The 22599-nt window shown below is 38.4% G+C and overlaps 1 long non-coding RNA gene across 1 annotated transcript; it reads right to left on the reverse strand.

Annotated features, from left to right (window-relative positions):
* Positions 1-8368: 8368 nt before the first annotated feature.
* On the reverse strand, positions 8369-14393 carry LOC122093617. The gene is made up of 2 exons (XR_006144502.1): positions 13810-14393; positions 8369-8706 (listed from the first exon to the last, which is right to left on the reverse strand). It is a non-coding gene; the product is annotated as an uncharacterized LOC122093617 (long non-coding RNA).
* Between the last annotated feature and the right edge of the window lie 8206 nt (positions 14394-22599).

The following is a 22599-nucleotide window of genomic DNA, read 5'->3' on the forward strand; positions in this document are numbered from 1 at the left end:
TGGAATATTTTGGAGTTTTACATCTACACTTCAGTTGCAGATATATTCCAACTGTTATTCCCATCCTTGGCTTTGAAACCAAATGAAGAGTATTAGAGAAAATCTGTTGCCAGCTATTATGAGAGAAAATCTGTCGCTAGCTATGGATAATGCTAAGAACCAAGGTGGCTTTCCTACTTTAGCTATAGCCACGAATGGTAGGTCCACCTCATCAAAAGATTATGATAAGGATGCATGTAATGTTACACCCAATAATGATAAGGCTACACCTAATCATTCCATAAAGGGGTGACATGTTCCTCCTTTATCTCAATAGTATAATATTTAAATACCATTTATCCAAAGAGTTTGAGCAATAATGGAATTTCACCATCATGGACGTAGGTTGATAAATCGAACAATGCAAATTGTCTTGTGTGCCATGTGATCAACCCAACCCATGGCATGATATTGTCCTCGCTTTGATAGGTGGATCTCATGATTTCAAAACGCATTGTACCGTAAGGGATGCCACATCAGATATGTGCATTCCACAGCAAATCCCTCGGCGACATGGAATATTTTTCTATGGTTTTACATCTACATTATGACCAACTTTTGTGACGGTTTTTTTCATCCATCTTTGGGACATAAATTTCCATCGCTAATGATATTATTCCCCATCAATGGCTTTTTTCGTCTCCAATACTTGTGACTGAGCTCCTTGGGATGGGCTTTTTCTTTTTATTTGTAATACAATTAGTGATTATTTTTGTCCTAAATACTATTTTGTTGTAGTGCTCCTTAAGAAGCAAAGTGTTTAAGACATTGTTTACCAAATAATGTTAGGATATGCAATTTCTCAAATCAAGTTTGCAAATTATCTTTGGTTATGGTTGTCAAGGCAATGCCTCCATGAATAAAAATTATTCAATTTTAAGGACTATTATCTTCTGAAGTATGGCCTCATAGGTGACAAAGTGTGAGAGTTGGATTTTGTAATTGGTACTGAGAGACCCTAATATTTTTGGTTAATCATTTGTAAGCCTAAAAATTGTGTCATGACCAAGTAGTGAATTTGGCATTTTATTCACTTAAGATTGGTCACCAAACTTGATGTCCTTCCCATAAGTGTAGTTAGCTATAGGAGATTAACAACATCTCCAAGTTTGTAGGTTGTGGATTCAAAAATGTAATAATGAATAGGACTAGTAAGTGGACCTTGACTTGAGGGAAAATTATAGTCTTATTTTTTCATGTGTCCAAAACATTGATATCTGTCAACTTTCGGGAAACTAGCTTTGTAGAAGTAGATGAGCTTGGTATTTCCAATATAGAATCTAACTTTGAGGATTTGTATCTAAAACTTAATTATAACTTATATGTGCATGTGGCCACAGGGTTACAACAAAGTGTATAGTCACAACAAAGTATTTCATATAATTTTAAAACTTGTTTTGAAGGGATAATATATGGAAAAAGATTGCCACGACACTAGTGTAAAGATTCTTGCGCACCCCCTCTTACATTACTTCCATGGATTCCACACTCTTTGTCATGACTCACAACCTAAACTTGTAAAGGCTAAGATTAATTTAGGCCAAAGACTAAAATTCATCATATATCTACATATGTCAAATATATGCCTAGTGACTATAAAAAAAAAAAAAAAAAAAAAAAAAAAACAATAATAATTAAGTCTATTACAACTATTTTTAATCCACTACTGATAAGGAATCAAATGTAACTTTAACAAAAAATAGTATATGTCTTCTCCTCAACTCCACCTCAACTTTGTCAAACCTTGATTTGGATGGATCTGTAGGGAAGTATCATGTCATAAGATATAACATGTCATAGAAAATATATAACAAATATATCTTTGAAAAATTTTAAGCAAACTTTCCATACATGGAAAACCTCTTCTAAACACATATATCGAATTGTTATGAAAACCACTTGACTGACTGCCAAAGCTGTGTTGTATAAGTGAGGCAGCATTGCATCTCCCTCTAGCTTACCGTTTCTCATAGGCGGTACCCTCTCTGCAAGGGTTGGGCTAAGCATCCCATACTATATGTGACCAATTATGCTAGGTGGTATGCAATATGACATCATGTATGCCTCATCCAACACCTAACCCCTCGTTCGAAAGGGTTACCAATCTAGTCCAAAACCACGAATATCATAAATCGTCAATTTCTTTCTATTCATATAAAAGCATACATATTGTTCCTTGGGTGAAAACCTCATCAGCACACCATAAAACATGTATGGACATCCTTACTTAGAACATCATGGCACAATATAGAAAGTAGCATATGTTTTATTGGAATTAAACAGTATACCTCAGTGGTGGTAGAAACTACCACCGCTAAATATCCATATTTTAGAGGTGGAAATAATAAACCACCACTAATCGATTAGGGTTTTCTTCCTTTCAACTGAATTAAATAATAGGCCTTAAGTTTTGTTAAAATGTTACCATGGCTAGAGATCCATAGTTAGAAGTGGATATATATTTGTCCAAGAATGTTAACACTTTTTTTTTTTTGCTAGAAGATCATATATATTAAGAAAGAAAATGGAAAATAGAATGTAGAATAGATCTGTGAGCCAAGCTCTGCTCCAAATCAAATGGGAAGAGGATCTGTGACCCACCTTCAGCATGGCCATCAGAAGGAAAGGGCCCCAAAGATCTCAACCTAACCAAAAGGGAAAAAAAAAAAAAAAAAAACCCAGCTAAGTGAATCTGTATCAAGACGCTTAAGGGCTTCCAATTCCAGCTCCACATTTATTAATGCAGGCCAAATCACTAATGCATCAAAAAGATCATGTCTAGCAGCTGTTCTAGCTAGGAAATCTGCTATGGGAATGGCCTTACGGAAACAATGGGTGATCTTCCACTCCACTAACTCCAGGAAAGAAATAAGACCCCTCCATCTTTGATTAATGGAACAAGGCACCAAACCTCTTATGAGAAGGTTAACCACTACTATTGAATCACATTCTATCCATAATGTCTGAACCCCTTTAGCTTTTGCATACTTAATGTCTGTAATTACGGCATAAATTTCAGCTTCAAAGTTTGTCTTTACACCAATAAAATCTTTGAAATTAAAAACCAACTCAGTTTTCTCATTTCTGAGAATTCTACCAACTTCTGCCTTCCCTGGGTTACCTATTGAGCAGCCATCAGTATTCATGAGCCAGCCTGATGGGGGAGGGCATAAAAAACTTCCACAATTTCTCTTCTCTTACAATGAACCCTTGGGATGTCGACTCGCCTAGCACATAACAGATCCAAGATCGAAAGGTTGTGCATGAATGGACTAGAGAGATTGAACTGATTTCACATTTGACCATAGAGAAAGATTGCCAAAAGTACTTCGCTGTACCTTCATGGCATCTTGCGTTTCTCTTCATCCATAGGAAGTAGCGAATAAGAATAACACCACAGACCTACACACTTTTAAAAGTCGTGATCTTTGATTTCTGCTTCCACCATCTAAAGAGGTCTTCCATTCTATTGAAAGTGGGCCAATGAATATTTAAATATTCACTAGAACTGATGCCGCAGAGGAGTAGCATAGCTACAATTTAAGAATAAATGGACTCTTCAGCACAACCATAGAGCTCACATTTGGACGGCATTTGAACTCCATGCATACGCACCTTCTCATCTGTTGGCAACCTGTTTTGAGCCAGCATCCATCCAAAAGCAGTTTGACGAGGCTGAATTTTAGATTTCTAGATAAGAGAGTACCATGGAACCTTTGGGTTTTTTCTTTCTTATTTCCTCCTAAGACGAACAGATAGAAAAAACACCTGAGGAGGAAAGACTCTAATGATAGATATCTCCAATGCTGACACATGGATCAGCTTTGCTCTTTCGAAAGTCACTTGTAAAAGTTTTGAATCCATAGAAGGGAAATACCATATATTTTCAGAAGAAAAAAAAAATCTGAAAGCTTCATTTTCACTGGCCCAAATAAGCTCATATCCAGATTCGATTCCTTTGCAATAGTATTCACATCAAGCTATCTATCGATAGAAGAAGATTTATATCCCATAGCGATCCATCACTCTTTACAAATATTGCTTTGAAAAACTTATTTATAATAGTCTCCATGTTTGATCTGCCTGGTCAGCTTGCTCAAGCACACTTTATTAACATCTCGCAACTTTCTGATCCCCAGTCCACCCTCTTGTTTAGGCTTACAGATGTTATCTAATTTAACCACAATCTTCTTCTGTTTCTCCATGTCATCAGACTAGATAGAATTTCTCATCCATCGCTCCACAATCTTGTTGGTACATTGAGGCCACCAATAAACCGCAAAATGATAGATTGGAATGTCTAAGATCACTGATCTAACTAACTCCAGACGACTTGTCGGAAATAGAAATTTTCCCTTGCAACCAGCTTGCCTAGACTTTATTTTGTCCATTAATGGAAGCAATTGAGTTTTAGTCACCCTCCCTTTAAAAATATCCACTCCCAAATACTTCGTTGGATGTCTAGAACATGGAATTCCCAAAAGCTCGGAAATGAAATGTTTTATATGCGGAGCCACTTTCCCAAAGATGATTTTACTCTTGTCCAGATTAATATGTTGCCTTGAGAACTCTTGATACTTGAATAAGAAACTTTGTAGATGTGTAACTTAATTTATAGACGCATTCATAAAAACAAAAGTATCATCAGCAACCCAAATATGAGATGGAGTAAAAGCCCCTCTTGGACTCGGAAGAAACTTTAACTTTCCCCTTAACCAATTTTCTCAATCCTCTATACAAAACTTTCTCTACCAAGACAAAAAGAATCGAAGAGATCGGGTAACCTTGATGAAGTCCATGCACTGCTCCAAAATAACTTACTAAGCCGCCATTTACCAGAATTGAGATTCTTGAGGATGATAGAATCACATGGATCCAGGAAATCCATTTAGAGGAGAAACCAAATTTACTCAATGTAGCATAAAGGAAATCCCAAGAAAGTGAGTTAAAGTTTTTTGAAAAGCTCCCTATTCCTCAAAAATGAGACGAGGAAGTAGATGGGTCACTTGGAAGCTAGGATCTTATATAGTTTTTGGCAGAAAAAATTCCACATATAGGTTGGGCGATATTTGTCCAGAGAGGAGGCTCCCTTTATTTTTGCAATAAGTGTGACAAAACAGTTATTCACCTCATTTGGAAACTTACACACCTTAAAAAAAAAAAAAAAAAAAAGGAGAAACAACTTTGCAAAAATTCATTTCAAGAATATCGCAGACCTTTCCAAAGAAATTACTTGAAAAACTGTTCGGACCTAGAGTTTTCTGGATCAAGGTCCAAAACTGCCTTTTTGATTTCTTCACTGGAAGGATCAGCTTCTAGAAAAAAAAGTTGTCACCTTCCACGAGTTCCTGAGGAATACACTTGAGAAGGTCCATGTGAGGAAAGAGCTGAGCTGCTCCATGAAAATTTTCATGAAAGTCTAAAACGTAGGATGCCAATGTTTGCTGATCAGAGATCTAAGACCCATCCTCTTTCTTAAAGACCGAATGTGATTTTGAGAGTGCCTCATTATTACTTCAAAGGTGAAAATATTTGGAATTTGATCCCCATCTTTCATCCATTTCTGCTTTGCTTTCTCAGACCATAACTTCACTTGCATTTGAGAAGCCTTTAGAAAAGCAGTTTTGGCATCTACTTCTTTATTAAACAAACTCATCAGACATTCCTGAAGATTCAATTTCTTCTTACACTGAATTCAGGACTTGGGATGTTGACTCCACTTATTTATCCAAGTTTGGGAAAACTTGTCTCGCCCACGACTTGATTAACAACTTTACATGCTTCAACTTCTAAGTCAGAACATAGATTGGGTTGCCTCTAACATCTTGCCTCCAGGCTTCATTGACGATTAATTTAAAACTTTTGACCTCCATCCAAAAACCATGAAACCTGAAAGGAATCTTACCAGGTTTGGGAATCACATCTAAAAGGATCAAAAGGGGGGCATGACCTAACACTGTACTCTGAAGCACATGTTGAGAGATATTCCTGAAAAAATTTAGCCACTTTTCATTACAAAAGATTCGATCTAGCACAACAGCCACATGACTTCTCCTACAATTATATGTTCAAGTAAATTTCTTTCCTTGAGAGGGAACCAAAATTAATAGACAAGTATCCACCATGGCTTGGAATTCTACTGCCGAACTAACATTAAATCTACCAGGACCCCTTTTTTCATTTGACAGCAAGGTAGCATCAAATTTACTGACAATAGACCATGGAATTGTGGACAACCCCATTAATCCCAAGTCCATCCACAACTCCAATCGCGAGACCTTAAAGCTGCTTGCATGCATGAAAGAAAAGCCCACCTTGCTTCCATACCAATCAACCACCACTGAAATCTGCTGATCAGACATAGAAATAACTGATGAACGACTTATATCTTGCTTCCATAAAATCCAGAGATTTGGCATTTTGTCAACACGATGATTATGAATAAAATCCACTGCAAATCCCAACTTGGTCACTAAAAGATATGGGAATTTACTGATCTAAACTATAGGGGGTCAGCTAAATATACAATATTGGGGGAATGCTCCCTTAACATTATCCTGAAGGCCCTAGCACCAGCAACCCTCTTCACAGCTCTTATGTTCTAGAAAAAAATATGCATCGGATAACATTTAATTACCGTGCATTGTCAGAATTCTTAGTCTGACCACCTCACCTCTTACTTTGGTTTCCTCCCTTGGACATTCTTGTTGCCCCTTTCGCACAAGCAGAGACAACCTTATCAATCGCCCCCACCTCAGGGAAGTTCATCACGAATTGACGGGGGCCCACACAAGCGGTGGAGCATGTGGTTTAATTCGATGCAAAGCGAAGAACCTTACCAGGGCTTGACATGCCGTGAATGCTCTTGAAAGAGAGGGGGCCTTCGGGAATGCAGAACAGGTGGTGCATGGTGGCCGTCAGCTGTTCGTAAGGTATTGTTAAGTCTACAATGGAGCGCAACCCTCATGTTTAGTTGCCATCGTTGAGTTTGGAACCCTGAACAGACTGCGTGATAAGCCGGAGGAAGGTGAGGATGACGTCAAGTCATCATGCCCCTCATGCCCTGGACGACACATGTGCTACAATGGATGGGACAAAGGGTCGTGATCCGAGATAGCCTTATCAATCACATCCACATCAGGGAAGTTCATCGCCACTCTACCATTCCTAACCTTCGCATCAAGAAAATTAGAAACCAGAGAATCACCTTAAATGGACTGGGATAGAGCTAAACTAGGCATCCGACCTCATCTCAAATGAGCTCCACCACCCCTTTTCCATCAACAGATGCCTCTCTCCTTGTCCAAGAAGATGAGGGAACTAAGCCAATCACCACCTCATACGGTCCTCCTACTTGGTCCACTACCACTTGTTGAAAGGAACTCTCTTCCACCTCATCCTTAGATGGGTCAGAACCACCCGAATCTGTTTTTGACCCAGACCCAACCACCTCACCCTCCTCTAAATTAGGAAGACCTACATTAGATGACCCAACCAGCTCTTGCGTGATTGACTTTCCCATAATAGGGTGATTCATCTCAAGAGTATCCAAAACTATATGGATTTTATCCCCAATATAAGTGCCTTGATTAGAATCCAAGGAGTGATTTATTGAAGGCAAATCATAAAGAGACCTATACTCTGAAGGTAACCTCCCTTCCAACGAGTTGACTCTTCCCGTGTTGACTTCATATTCTATGTAAACTGCACCTGGGATGCCTACCGCCTTGTCTAGCGTAGCTTGTTTTTCCTCCCCATTTTCTTTTTCCTATAGTCCCCTACTTGGTGACCCAATCTCTTGCAGAAATCACAACGACTAATCCGATCCTCATACAACACCTTTTTTCTGAACCCATAAACTTTTGTAGTTTTAGGTTCCAACTATTCCACTTGAACCTCTTCAATACAAGAGCCATTTCATATGCATCCACTTCTACTAGAACCCTTGCAAAATATCCCATCAAGCCTTGCCTAGTGTGATGATCCAAGGCTATCGGGAGGCCTACTGCTTTTTTTATAGAGAGAAGAACGTTCTCATACCAATATTCAAGGGGGAGATCAAGAAAGCACACCCAGACGAGTTTCGCCCAAACCTGCTTCTCATGAATATTGAAATCTGGTTTCCAATGCTGGAAGGGAATCAATTGATCACCTATTTTAAGAGGACTCCTTCACCAAACGGCGGACTTGTCTCATTCACAATGAAATTGAAAGATAACATACCCCTTCCCTAGAGGATGCATTAAAACCCCTTGACTCAAGTTCCACTTTTCAGTGGCCTCTTGACACAGAGCCTCCAAAGAAATCAATCGAAAGTTAACATGCCCTATTAGGGAAAAAATAAAAAATAAATAAATTAAAATTTTCTTTTGGATCCGTAATCCTACTGAGGGATTACAATCCTCCTTATGTTACTTGCTTGAATTGGTTTAGGAAGAGAACTGATCGCAAGCCAAGTAGCATTTCCCACTCCCCTTGTCTAAGAACATTTAGGAGCCGACAGACCAGCCACACCCTAAACCATCGCCACAGACTCCTGAATTATTGGACTCCGATTAGGATCCTCCCTAGCACCACCATCGTTCTCATCTTCCTCATGCACCCCTCGTCCTTCAAGCATGCCGCTCCCTTTCTTCATCACCCAAGAATCGCTTAAAAAATCTCTTCCTGAAAAAATGGAGCCCCTCCTCATCAGTATAATAATACCATCTCCCAAAATGTCAACATACTTGTACAAACCCTACCTTTCAATATGTCACCAATTGGATATAAAATTTTGGGTTTCATATCAGAACTAACCTTGGGTAGACATATTACATCTATATCATTCTTCATGATAAAAATTGCTACCACGTATTGGGTTCTTTAGTGACCCTAGTGATTCACTCTTGGTTATATTAACATTCTCATAGTTTGTGTTAATGAAGATTTAAATTAAGTTCATAAGTGAAACAAGTTTTATTACAACACTTCTCATGCAATTAGTTTTGGAGAGTTGAACTAATGACTCCTTAACGGTAAGGTGTCAGTCCTTGCCAAGGAGAGTTGAGCTCATGTGAGTCATTTTGCATCATAACCATGCATTAGTCAAAGCAAAACAACACACCATTTTTTTTTACTAGAAATTCAGTGAGATTAAATTATAGAAAGTACATGACTTCAAAACTGAAAAAAACTGGGATCAAGAGCTCCCACCTTTAGCATTGCCATCAGTAGGGGGACTTGAACCATTAGCGAAAGTGAAAATCTTGGTCTTGATTCAATCCAAAGCAATCTCACTCCCATCTCCATCGCCATTTTTATACCTTCGGAGAGAACAAGAAATTCCGCAACATAGTTTTCAGACACTCCCGGGAAAAACTTGAAAGAGCCCCCTCCCCATGTAGTCTCTTAGAATTCCACCAGCTCCAGCCCTTCCCGGGTTGCCCAGGGAATAACACTACTTCAGGAAACAAGGAAATATATCCATCCATGGAGATCCAAGAACAATATAATGCATATATAAGATTCAAAGTAAACAAGTAAAAGGTCAGATAAAATACCTATTTCAAATTGAGGGGGTGATCCAAATGTACGGCAAGTCAAATGGATAAAGATCAAGTGGAAGATAAGGACCAATATTTCCAGTCTGGACATTGTGGATGCCCTTTTCAGGATATTCAGGAACCTTGGAATTTAGAAGTTTGTCATCACTGAAGTATTTTTATGTTCCCTTGCAGCCCTCTGCATTGAGTAGTTGAAACTGATTTGGATCTGAATTTCCCTATGAACAGAACTTGATCATCAGCAAGAAAGGGTACTCTTTCCAACATATATTCAGCAACACTTGCACAATGTTCTCTTTCCCAGCATTTTTTTCTTTTAGAATTTTCTACTAACCCGAAAATCTCGAATTTGACTGTTTTCCTAAGCACTTTCCTCTTGATCCTTAATACCAATAACAAGTTCTCTTGTAATTCTATCAGGTAGCATTCTACCTGGTATTGATCATGAACCCTAGAAAGATCTATTGGGAAATAAACTTTACATTTTTGGACACTAGGGTTGTAACTTTCCATATTGATACACCAAGAGCTCCCCAGTCCCTGATATTACATACAACTCACCCATGCATACTATAAGGCTACCTATAAAAAATCCATGATCATCCAATTTTATGACACTCCATGACTTATAACCGAGCTTAACAGACGCTTAGTTCGGTCATCGAAGAGTTTAAAGAAACAGCAGGACAGCTACAGTTTTCACTCTTTGAAGTGATCTCAAAAGGATTGGTGAGTAAGATCACCTTTGAGATGTCAACCCCAGGTTTCTTGAGGATTGGAAATTTAACTTGTGCTCTAGTGAAGGGATTCAATAAAGATGCAGAATGAGGGTAGGGCAACAACATTACTAACCAACCTTGAGAGCATCCAACACATTTTACAGCTTGAGGTTCTTCAATGTTGATCCAATAAAACTTTTTCTCCTCAAACTTGAAGAAACTAAAGGTTCCTTTGCTCACATTGTACTCAAAGAGAACCATTGGTTTGTATGGATATGAAGAGAGGCTCCGGCGTCTGCTAGTATTGTTCGAAACTGATCTCTATGGTGTGCAGATGAACCGAATCTGAGAATGTCAAGCTGTAAAATGTGTTGGATGCTCTCAAGGTTGGTTAGTAATGTGTTCACCCTACCCTTATTCTGCCTTTCAATTGAATCCCTTCACAGGATCACAAGTTAAATTTTCAATCCTCAAGAAATCTGGGGTTGACATCTCAAAGGTGATCTTACTCACCAATCCTTTTGAGATCACTTCAACGAGTGCAACGGTAGCTGTCCTGCTATTTCTTTAAACTCTACGATGACTGAACTAAGCGTCTGTAAGCTCGGTTCTAAGTCTTGGAATGTCATGAAATTGGATGATCATGGATTGTTTATAGGTAGCCTTATAGTATACATGGGTGAGATTTATGTAATATCAGGGACTGGGGAGCTTTTGGTGTATCAATATGGAAAGTTACAACCCTAGTGTCCAAAAATGTAAAGTTTATTTCCCAATAGATCTTTCTAGGGTTCATGATCAATACCAGGTAGAATGTTACCTATAGAATTACAAGAGAACTTGTTATTGGTTTTAAGGATCAAGAGGGAAGTGCTTAGGAAAACAGTAAGATTTGAGATTTTCAGGTTAGTAGAAAATTCTCAAAGAAAAAAATGCTAGGGAAGAGAATATTGTGTAAGTGTTGCTGAATATATGTGGGAAAGAGTGCCCGTTCTAGCTGATGATCAAGTTCTGTTCATAGGGAACTCCTTCTAAATCAGTTTCAACTACTCAATGTAAAGGGCTGCAATGGAACCCAATATACTTCAGTGATGACAAACTTTCAAATTCCAAGGTTCCTGAATATCCTGAAAAGGGTATTAACAATGTCAAGACTGGAAATATTGGTCCTTACCTTCCATTTGATATTAATCCATTTGACTTGCCGCACATTTGGATCACTCCCTCAATTTGAAATAGGTATTTTATCTGACCTTTACTTGTTTACAATCTTATATATGGATTATATTGTTCTTGGATCTCCTTGGATTTGATATATTTCCTCGTTCCTGAAAGTGTTGTTCCCTGGGCAACCCGGGAAGGGCTGGAGCAGGTGGAATTCTAAGAGACTACATGGGAAGGATGGTTGGCTCTTTCAAGTTTTTTCCTGGGACTCTCTAGAAACTATGTTGCAGAATATCATGCTCTCACTGAAGGTATAAAAATGACCATGGAGATGGGAGTGAGATCGCTTTGGATTGAATCAGACTCGGCGGCGGTGGTCCTATCAATTCAAGCAAAATCTATCCTTTAGTATGCAACGCAAGATTGGATTGCAGGTCAGCTGTTCATGACTTCTACAAGCAGAAAGATTACTCATTGTTATAGAGAAGCCAACTCAATTGCTGATTTCCTTGCATAAGATGCAGCAAAATCTGATATCTCAAACCTCAATGCTTCTTTTCTTTCTATTGCAAGAATAGAAATTGAGGATAATGCAGGGTCAAGACCAATATTTCTCTTTTACTAACGGTTCGAGTGCCCTTGCTAATAGCAATGCTGAAGGTGGGGGCTTTTGAAACCCCCTTTTTTTTTTTTTTCCAGTTTTGAAGTAATGTAATTTCTATAATTTTCTTTTTACATAAAGCTCACTGAATTTCTAGCCAAAAAAGAATAGCGCTGTTATACCTTTTCCAATGCATGGTTATGATGCAAAATGAAACCCACATGAGCTCAACTCTCCTTGGCAAAGACTGAGAAGTGTAGTAATAAAACTTGTTTCACTGATGAACTTAATTTAAACTCTTAATAAACATAAACTATAAGAATATTGATATAACCAAGAGTGAATCACTAGGGTCACTAAAGAACCCAATACGTGGTAGCTATTTTCATCATGAGTAATGGTATAGATGTAATATGTCTACCAAAAGGTTAGTTGTGATATGAAACCCTAAGATATTAAGTCGAGTTGATGACAAACTGAAAGGTAAGGTTTTCAGAAGTGTGTTGACATTTTGGGACTTATTATAATGGCTGAAAACTTGGAAGTAGAATTACAAAGATAAAAATATAAGAACTTCCACAAGACTTTTTGCTATGGCAGCTTAATATATCCGCTACTAACTATGGATCTCTAGTTGTGGTAACATTTTAACACAATTGAAGGAGTTGAAAGGAAGAAAACCATAAGCAATTAGTGGTGGTTTATTATTTTCACCTCTAAATATCGATAGCGGCGGGAGCTAGTTTTCTACCCTTGGATCTTCACTTTACTTTTCTATTGTTCCTCACACGTCAGACTCTCAAACCCCAAACTTTCTTCTAAACAAAACGGGGTCTTACTTACTAGGGTGAGATGATTTTGAGACTGGTTTTATTTCCCGCCCCACTAAGTAATCCATCCTAACATCAATAGTTCAAAACTAGGGGTGAAACAGTGGCAAGTTGGGGTGGATTTTTTAAAACCCCAACCCTTACGTGAGCCCCTTTTGCTACGCTAGGCCCAACAAGGTCTTAAGGTCAGACTGAGAAAACCCAGCCTAGGCCCAGCCCATCCTGGCCTTGATTGGCCCTGAATAAGGCTAGGTTGGGCCCAGTTGACCCTGATTAATGATCCTAGTAATCCCTAACCAAACTCCTCAATACACAAGAGAACAAAGGACTTGGAGAGGGAATCATTACAGTGAAGGAAATGAATTCATAAGACATAAAAAGATGAATAAATGAATAAATAAATAAATCTACAATCTAGTAAGAGTAGATTATCACAATTACATTTTTTATTCCTACATAATCTACAAACATTGATATTCTTGTAAGTTCTAAAAAGACTATAATCCACAAATCCATTACAACTTGCAAATTCTAAATTCCAATGGTATCTCACATTAAAGGAATACCCATCAAAGATCTCAGAAGAATATGATTGGAGCAAATGGAAACTACGTACACAGATATCTATTTGGATTGTCAATTAAACAACTTTCTCAAAAGATTTTTTACTACTGACAAAAAACCATGCTAAATAACATTCCAGTAAAAAACTTTCCTTTCAATTTTATATCTTTATTCATGCAACTAAATGGAAATGAAGAACGAGTAAAAGAAGAGGGATTTTGTACAGTGATTTCGAATGCAAGAGATTCTAATCCGATCCCTTTGGCTGTGAGATTGGGTTTCAGCCAACAACTAGTAATTACCTCAATTCAGGAGTAGCCATGGAAAAGCGCAAAGATGAAACTTACGATGGTGATGCATCCAAGGACGTGCTGTGTACCTCCGCTATATATGTATAGTATTCAACAATTTTATGGGTTTCAGAGTTATAATCGGTAAATGGGAGGACCTTCGATTGCTCTGTAGGTTGGAAGAATTCCATTAAGGATTTGGAAGATGCAATTGCCAAGACAACACACACACACACACACATAGAGAGAGAGAGAGAGAGAGAGAGAGAGAGAGAGAGAGAGAGAGAGAGAGAGAGAAGCACACCCTAGTCTAGGTTGTGGTGATCTACAGAGAGGGGGAGCAACGATCGATTTGGAGAAAAGGAGGACCAAGCGGCGGAAAATAACCTTAAAGCTAAGAGACAAAGCAAGAAACAAAGAACCCTAATAGATTCATGTGCATAGGGTTAGGTTGGGACCAAGCGTCGGAAAATAACTTTAAACCCAAGAGACAAAGTAAGAAACAGAGAATCCTAATAGATTTATATACGTAGGGTTAGGTTGGGACGAAGCGGCGGGAAATAACCTTAAAGCCAAGAGACAAAATAAGAAACAAAGAACCCCAATTAATAGATTTATATACATAGGAGTAGGTCGGCACCGAGCGGCAGAAAATAACCTTAAAGCCAAGAGACATAGTAAGAAACAAAGAGATTTATATATGTAGGGTTAGGTTGGGACCAAGTGGCGGAAAATAACCTTAAAGCCCTGAGACAAAGCAAGAAACAGAAACCCTAATAGAATTTTTACATATAGGGTCAGACTGAGTCACGCTCAAGCAAATTTTCACCCCCTAACCCACACTTTGGGCGAGAAATCTTAGTCCAAGCCTTATTCGAGCTCAAGACGGGCTAGGTCAGATTCAACCCGGTAAGGCCAAACTTACACCCCTAGACAAACCTGTCCCATTAAGTACAACCCCCTCAGTTAGGTGGGGGTACTTAAACCGCCACAGAAGAATTTCATAGTATAACGTGGTTTTGGGATTTCCCTTTCATCTTCTTCCATCATCTCCCTTTCTCTTCTGCAAGCATTTTCTATTGATTGATTATTGGATTCTCTGTTGTTTCAATCAATATATCAGTAAATAGAAATCACTGGCATTCATTTTTTAATTCCTAATTCAAAGATATTTTTTAAGACAAAACTGTACAATAGTGTAAAATCACTATTATAGGACTTTATCCCTCTTCAACGACTTAATCAATGACCAAATAGAGCCCTTCAACATCATGGGTGGAGGAATGACAACAGGTGAACCAATATAATGATATATAAGGGGTTTACGAAAAAACCAATAGATTAGGTCAGTCAAATCTAATTAGGTGTTCACATCTATCCTCCAAATCCTAGTTTCCATAAGGAAGCTAATTTTCCCTTCCCTACTTTCTTCTTATAAGCTTTTCCACTATATCAATTGGTCTCACAAGATATTAAAACCCCTCTCTATAAAACCCTACCTTTCAATAATACTTTTTTTTTTTTGATACACAGGGTTTCCGGATCTTTGACCCTACCTTTCAATAATAAATCAGTTCAATGTATTGCGTTTATAGTACATAGTACATCTATGTCATTCTTTCTGCACGTGTTGGGTTTTTTTAGTGACCATAATAAATCAGTCTTGGTCATATTAATCTTCTTATACTTCATGTTAATTAGGATTTTAAATTAAGTTCATCAGTCTGATAAGTTCTGTTACTATATTTCTCATGCAAGGAGATTTCTTGATTATTTTCAAGTGTGAAGGGAAATGGCATCCAGCCCTTGGAGAGTCGGGTTCACGGATCTTCAACTTGTCGTGCATGAACTGAAAACGAGTTGTAGGCAGCCGCTTTGTGAGGAAATCTGCGAGCTGATCATGAGTTGACATAAATTGAATAGAGAGTAGGTGATTTGTGACCCGTTCACAAACAAAGTGGAAATCAATCTCCACATGTTTAGTATGAGCATGGAAGACAGGGTTCACAGAGAGATATGTGGCCCCTATATTGTCACACCAGAGAAGCATTGGCCACGTAATGGAAAGCGAGTTCCTTGAACAAGGCCTCAAGCCAAACAAGCTCAACAGATGCATCATCCAAGGATTTATATTCAGCTTCAGTGGAAGAGCGTGCCACAATCTCTTGCTTCCTAGAGTTCCATCAGATCAAGTTTGGTCTAGGAAAATTGCATAACCACTAGTGGAGCGCTTATTAGCATTGCTGCTCGCCCAATCAGCATCAGAGTATGCTTGAAAAGTCACATTATATGACCTTTCAAGAAGCAGCCCATGAGGCATAGGGATAGAAAGTGGTTGGCCGATCCAAAGGTGGGTGGAGAAGGGGAGGGGCTGGTGGTGACACTATAGGTGGCGGAGTGCCCATCCGGAGTAGCAAGGGCAGACATGGTGGCCTAGGGTCGAGTAACAAAGAGGAGGGAGGGAGGGAGGAAGAGAGGGAGAAGATGAGACCGATTAGGGTGAATAGGTGTAGGCCTTTGTGGCTTTTGATAACATGTTAACACAAGGTTTTGAATGTTAATGTCACATGTATTTCATTAATAATAGGATTATTTATACAAGAGAGTACAAGGGAATGCAACCCTAATCGACCGAGATATTTGGCTAAGAATAGAACATATAAAATACAGACTTTTCATCTGAGACAAAGCAGAATATTGAGTTGCCCAGAATGGGACGACTCAATTTTCGCTAATGCAATGTTAAAGGTGGGCTCTCATGTATTTGTGATACTTCCTGTGTCAATGGCATGTCTGAACGTTAATTTTGTTTATTTCCTTTTTCTGATTCTCTAAAGAGGAGAGAGGAGACCTTGCTGTATGATTAATTGGGGATTTCTTACAATTTTTTGGAAGTGGGCCTCTTTATTACCAATTTCAGATTAAATCAGTGGTATGCAAGAGCCATCAATAGGGGTGTAAGTTTAGCCCTAACGATCCGAACCCGCCCTGAGTCTGAATCATGTCTAACCCGATTTTGAGGGCCAACCTAGCCCAACCTGACCCAACCTTGTGTGGGGTTGGGCTAGGCCTGGGTTAAGGCATAGAAAACCTAGCCTGACCCTAACCCGCCCTGAGTCTAACCCTGAATATTATTGTGCTTTGTAAAATGCAGGTGTTTCTCCCAGTCAAGGGAGTTTCTTATCGTTGTCATTGAGTTTCTTGTGTAACAAGAATATGATAGAGAACAGTATAGCCAAAAGAGAGAGCACAAAGCCAAAAGAAAAACTCATCTTTGAAGAACAAGTCTTGTTTCTCTCTTACATTGGAAATGCATTCACTTTTGAGTTCTCTATTGTAATAAATGGAATTATTGAAATTTAGAATTGAAAATGTTAAGTTTTTTGTTTTGTTTTGTTTTTTTGTTTTTTTGTTGTTTTTTTGTTTTTTGTTGTTGTTGTTTTTTTTTTTTTTTTTTTACACAGGAAAATTACATGTATTGATAGAAAAGAATGCCACCTGCTTAATATTTTGGGTTGCACATGGACTTCCATTGTGGCCAAGATTTAATTTAACCCATAATGTCATTGTATCATATTGTATGAATGAAGAAAGTAACTAAAACGGGACAAAGAAGTTTTCCTAAACTTTTGAAAAACCGACAAGAGAACTTCATTTGTAGAAGGGACCCTTTCTGTTTAGACTCTTAGCACATGTCAGCACTTTGAGGAATTTAGGGGGCGAAGGGTTTACTGTCAATGTTTTTCAGAGATTGAAGATAGCAGAGTGGTTTGAAGAATTGGATTTAGAACTGAAATCGGAATTGAATCGTACTTATAGGAATATGATTCCAATAAGAAGACCAGTTAGGGTCAACCCGACCCAACCCTGAGCCTTGTAGAGTTGGCTCTGAGCATGAACTCGACAGGGTTGGGTTAGGATTGGGTTGAGTTTTGGGATCTAGGCTGGGTTAGGGTTTTAAGAAACATGGCCCAACTCGATCCTGTTTCACCCCTGGCCATCAACATATTAAACACAAGTTGACTCTAGAATTCCTCACCTATTTTTTGAAAATTTGTTGGATGTTTAAGAAAACAAAGAAAATTTGTAAATAAGAACATTTCTTAGCGGGATTTTCTTATTAACACCTCTCAACATGTCAAGAAATGCTAGGCATGTTAACAGATAACCTAGGAGAATAAGGCACGATAACATCTAATAGTGGCAATTAGATAATTAAGTTGCAAATTTGCCATTGGATGAAAATGGCAATATTCGTAATTCATTGTTAATGGTACGAGGAATATATAATGCGTGTCAGTTGGAGTATGCAAGTACGTTTCTTTAATGGTAAACACTAAACACAGTCTGCAAGTACCATGTACTGTGTAACTCTCTCTCTCTCGTACCCTCTATCTTTCTCTTCTACTTGGAGATTAAAGTTCACCGGAGACCATTTCCGGATGTCTTTGAATCTGTTCAAAGGCACAATGTTCATGTTTGCACTAGAACACAATAACTAGGAATACTCTACCCAAAAAAAATTTAGGCATTGATCTGCTTCCCTGGTTTCAAAGCCTTTGCTCTCGTGCAACTTTGCAACAGAAATCCCATGTGACCCAAATTCAATCCCTTTCATTCTAGGAAGACACTGATGGCTCCCTCATCTCTAACTACAAAATCCTTGAAACAGAGAACTCCTTCCCTTTAGCAAATCAAGCCATTTCTCTTCAGCGGGAGTCAGCTTTAGAGCAAAGATTTTGATAAAATCTTAATATTTCTTCAACGGTGTTGAGATCATGGCTAGAGAAGTTGATCTGAACTTTGAACCTTGATCTCTAATCTCTGAAACTGCAAACAATGGATTTTTTTTTTTCTTTTGGGTAAACAACAATGGATAGTGGTAGAACAGGAAGGAGAGTATGTACTCTGCTTTCCAACGGTACCGTTTGTTTGATTATGTTGTAGAACCTTAGACATTTGTCAAGATAAAGAAAAATGCCCATCCAACAATTTGAATAAGGTATGTTAGCATTTTCTGGCCATTACATGATAAAATTGTAGTTTTGACGGTTGGATGAATAATTTTTTTTTTTTGATAAAGGATGAATAATGGCATATATATACGTAATATTTTCAAAGTAAATAATATGGAAATAAAATACGTAGTACATGTCAGTGTATGGTTTTCCTCTGTCCCTCCTTTGTCACCGTCTGTCATAGAACTTTGGGAAAATTACTTGATTACCCACTTATGCGTTTCCCTTTATAAAATTATCCACCAAAAATTTCAGTTAACAAAAATACTCGAAATTAGGTTTTCCTCAACAAAATTATCCACTTAAAGTTTAAGTTAACAAAAATACTCAAAATTGAGTTTGGGTTTACAAAACTACCCACACAAAGTTTCAGTAATAAAAAAATACATGATTATATGTGGAAGATGAAGACTCACTATTTTGGGTAGTTTTGTAAACCCAAACTTGATTTTGGGTATTTTTATTAACTGAAACTTTGGGTGGGTAGTTTTGTAAACCCAAACCCAATTTGGAGTATTTTTGTTAACCAAAACTTTTTGTGGGTAATTTTGTAAAGGGAAACCCAAAAGTGGATAATCATGTAATTTTCCCTAGAACTTTTGTGGTGGGTTTTTTTCTTAAATTTTTTTTTCTCTGTTTTAACCTGCCTCTCCGGCAGGGGCGTTTCAGAGGAATCACCTCTTTCCTCCAGTTCCATCGGGGAAGAATGTGCTCCCTTCTACTACTACTCACAGTGGCATTGCAAGTTTGCGTCGGGTGCTCCCATGCCGGGAAGAATGTGCTCCCTTCTACTACTACTCACAGTGGCACTGCAAGTTTGCGTCGGGTGCTCCGATGCCACACCTAGAGTAGAGTTGCAAAGAAAAGGATGGAAGTGGAGTTTGAAATGCAGTGAGGACCATACCAATCCACCAATATGGGATTAGCTAGGATTCTACTGATACCAATTCAAATTGGCAATTCAATATCTTTGGCTCTTATACAAGATAATTGAGTTACCCACAGTCGATGTGGGACTATCTCAATACCTTTTAAAGTTTACGAAAGAGTTTTATGGAATCCAGATCAGGTACCACTTCTCTCTCTCTCTTAATTGCATTGTTTCATGAAGTTAGTGGAATCCACGTGTCTATCAGAGGCTTGCATGAGAACATTCTTGTACGATGACCTGATCTGCTCAAAGTTTTCTGTCCTTAAGCATGGCTCTTGATCGGGAATTCAATCCATTTTTAGTAATTTATTCACTTTGCTCCATCATCTGTTTCTTCTTAGGGGGTGCTTACGATGATCTCTCCCATGGCGTTTTGCAAGTTGTACGTGCCATTTCATGCCATTTATGGCGTAAAATCTGTGTTATGTCAGGCAATTAGCGCCAACATCACCCGAGTGGGGTTGGGGTGGGCTGGGCTGGGTTGGGCTGGGCTGTACATCTATAGTTTCCCTATTAAAAAAAAAAAAAAGACTTGTGAAATGTTTAAAATGCCCTTCAAATAATAGGTGATTCATTACTAAGTACAAACTCCATTGCCAAAGTGATTGTTACCCAAATGAAGAACGAGTAGAAGAAGAGATATACTAGTAATTACCTCATTTCAGGAGTAGTCATGGAAAAGCACAAAGATGGAACTTACGATGGTGATGCATTCAAGGACGTGCTTTGTATCTCCGCTATAGATATATTTCAACCATTTTTTATTTTCAGAGTTATAATCGGTGAATGGGAGGATCTTCAGTTGCTTTGCAGGTTGGAAGAACTCCATTAGAGATTTAGAAGATGCAATTGCCAAGAGAGTGAAAGACGAAAAGGCTATGAGTTTACAAAACCCACACGAGAGAGAGAGAGAGAGAGAGAGAGAGAGAGAGAGAGAGAGAGAGAAGCACACCAATGATTGGGCTGTGGTCATCTACAGAGAGGGGGAGCAACGCTCACCTTGGAGAAGAGGATGACCAAGCGGCGGAAAATAACCTTGAAACCAAGAGACAAATTAAGAAACAAAGACCCCTAATAGATTCATATGCATAGGGTTAGGCTAGGACTAAGCGGCGAAAAATAACCTTAAAGCCAAGGTACAAAATAAGAAACAAAAAACCCTAGTATAGGGTTAGGCTGGGACCAAGCGGCAGAAGACAACCTTAAAGCCAAGAGATGAAATAAGAAACAAAGAACCCTAATAGATTTAAATACATAGGGTTAGGCTAGGACCAAGTGGCGAAAATAACTTTAAAGCCAAGAGACAAAGTAAGAAACAAAGAACCCTAATAGATTTATATGCATAGGGTTAGACTGGGACCAAGCAGCGGAAAATAACCTTAAAACCAAGAGACAAAGTAAGAAACAAAGAACCCTAATAGATTTATATACATAGGGTTAGACTGGACCAAGTGGCGGAAAATAACCTTAAAGCCATGAGACAAAGTAAGAAATAACAACCCTAATAGAATTTTTATATATAGGATCAAGCTGAGCTGGGCTGAGTCAGGCTCAACCTTAGGCCTCAACCCTAACTTGGCCTGACCATGACTCAGGACTGCAAATTTCCAGTCCTACCCACCCTTAGGGCCAGAAATCTTAGTCCAACCCTATTTGAGCTCAAGGCGGATCAGGGCAGGATCAGTCCAATTGGACCAAACTTACACACCCCCTAGCCAAGACTGTCCGATATGGTAATGAGACAGATCGGTTTCAGGTTAGAGTGGGTCGGTTCTAAAAATCCAAATTGGCACCATTAAGTACAACTCACTTAGTTAAGCGGTGGTACTTAAACTGCCACCAAAGAATTTCATAGTCTAAAGTGGTTTTGGAATTTCTCTTTAATCTTCTTCTCCTTCCATCGTCTCCCTTTCTCTTCTTGAAGCATTGACTATTGATTTCTTAATCGATTCTCTGTTGTTTCAATCAATAGATCAGTATAAATAGAAATCAATGGCATTCATTTTTTAATTTCTAGTTTCCATAAGAAATTAAGCTAATTTTCCCTTCTCTACTTTCTTCTTACAAGCTTTTCCACCATATTAATTAATCTTAAAAGATCTTAATACCCGTTACTATATAACCCTACCTTTCAATACTATATCAATTCAATGTAATGTGTCTGTACGCTTCGTATCAAAACCTTGGGTAGAGATAGTACATCTATGTCATCTTTCTGATGGAAACTGTTACCACATATAAGGATTTTTTAGTGACCACAGTGATTCACTCTTGGTCATAGTAATCTTCTTATTAAAAATGGATGTATTCGATGCACGAGGCTTCCGCATGTGTGAGGCGAGGGTCAAAAACAAAAAAATTGAGAAATGGCATCTATTCTCGAAAGACCTTATTGAAATGTGGGCTGACTAGCAAAGTATTCCAAAGAGTGCCCAAGGCAGCGGTAACCTTCAACAAACAGAATTTGTTGAAATTGTTAAGAGGATACTGACCAATTATTCTTTGACTGCCTTTTCTCCATGAAGGTTTGGAAAGGTATTTTGGAAAAATGTTAAGTCTTCATCCATAGGATTCTTTCCTTCGAAAGAGAATGGACATGGGTGCTTGCAAACTTTAAAGGGTCAATGGTTTGCGACATCACTAGGAGGCTTGCTTTCTCGGCTATGATATGTCATGTTTCATGGAAAAGAAATAGTAAAAGATGGTCTTTCTTCCTAGGACCCTTCAACAGACTTGATCTTCTATGATCCTTGAGGTGCCCCTGAAGGCTTCTCCCTCCATTCATCCTTGCAAGGGCAATGCCAGAGACTAGTTCATCTTTCTGCCAACTGTGGCTTCAATAAAATTCCGATCTTGACTCATCTTTCCTGAGAACCTTTGAGGTTGTTATTGCTTTTT

Source organism: Macadamia integrifolia, chromosome 11 (genome assembly GCF_013358625.1).
Source record: "Macadamia integrifolia cultivar HAES 741 chromosome 11, SCU_Mint_v3, whole genome shotgun sequence".
Lineage (NCBI taxonomy): Eukaryota > Viridiplantae > Streptophyta > Magnoliopsida > Proteales > Proteaceae > Macadamia > Macadamia integrifolia.